The sequence below is a fragment of the Equus przewalskii genome, chromosome 16 (assembly GCF_037783145.1).
Source record: "Equus przewalskii isolate Varuska chromosome 16, EquPr2, whole genome shotgun sequence".
Classification (NCBI taxonomy): Eukaryota; Metazoa; Chordata; class Mammalia; order Perissodactyla; family Equidae; genus Equus; species Equus przewalskii.
In genome coordinates this window covers 33,637,344-33,638,613 of record NC_091846.1, presented here as the reverse complement: position 1 = coordinate 33,638,613, position 1,270 = coordinate 33,637,344, and positions in this window count along the sequence as shown.

Below are 1,270 nucleotides of genomic sequence, written 5' to 3'. Positions count from 1 at the left end.
GCAGAGACATATTATACAGAAATAATGAGGAAGTATTTTCTGCAGCTTTCATTAGTGGTCAGCAACGATTCCGGGATGCTAAGGTTGGGAGCCTACACTGAAGCATGTTACCAATGAACCCCACAAGGTGCTCTCATCCTCAAAACAGACAACCGCTTTCTGGAGGAAGTTGTTTTGCATCTTGGGAAGGTGACAACAGTTACATATCCTTAAATAAAGCCTGAACCTTACACTAGCCTGATGCACACTAATCACCGTGTCACTGTGAAGCTTATTAAAAATGAATGAAAATCTAGCTACAGCTTTTCATCAAAATATTCATAAGGCTATCCTCCCCCTCCATAGTGGAGAGGTACTCTGCAGGCTCGGATCAGTGCGTTAAAGGCTCCCTTAGTATGCATTGACACAGTGGACCATAGCAGCTCTGAAAGAGCCATTACAGTCTATCACGCCAATGGTCTGTGCACGAGGACTCCCTTAGTATGCATTGACACGATGCACCATGATGGCTTCAGAACATATGATTATGATTTCAATGGAAGAACCATAATGGTTGCATTAAGATTTCAGTGAAATTTCAATGGAAGCATCTCATATACTTCTCTTGAGATCATAATGATTCAGATGAGTTGGTTATGATCTCAGTAGAAGTTAAAAAAATAAAAAAAGAGAGACAGCCAGTAAGATCAGGTCCTTTCAAAGTCATATTTTTATTCCTCCTCTGTGTATTTTCTTATTTTACACAAACAATAAATAATCAGGGATGAATTTACTGAGAGGTTTATAAAAAGAATGTAAATAATAATAACAACAACAACAAGCATTTATTGATTACTATGCTTACTTACTGTGCCAGGCACTATGCTACTTACATCCCAGGTATCATCCATTTCATAACAAAACCATCCCAGAGGTTGATATTATGATTTTTCCTTCATCACAGATGGGAAAACAGGGCCTTAGAAAGGATAAGTAACTTGCTCAAGGACCTACATAGTCAAATACTCTACAAAAATGAGTTTAACAACTGGACCAAACTTACTTTGTCAATTATATAAACTCAATTTTCTGCATTTCAGAATTCTCATGAATGATTGCCATACAATCTGAGTATTTTAGTAAGCAATCGTGTACATGTAAACAAAACTTCAGGAATCACGAGTAACCTTTGCCAAGACCTTCTGATATTTCTCATTCAGTTAGTTGTCTTAGCAACATTAGAGAAAGGTCTGATTAGTCCCATCGCATAAATATGGAAATGAAAACGGAG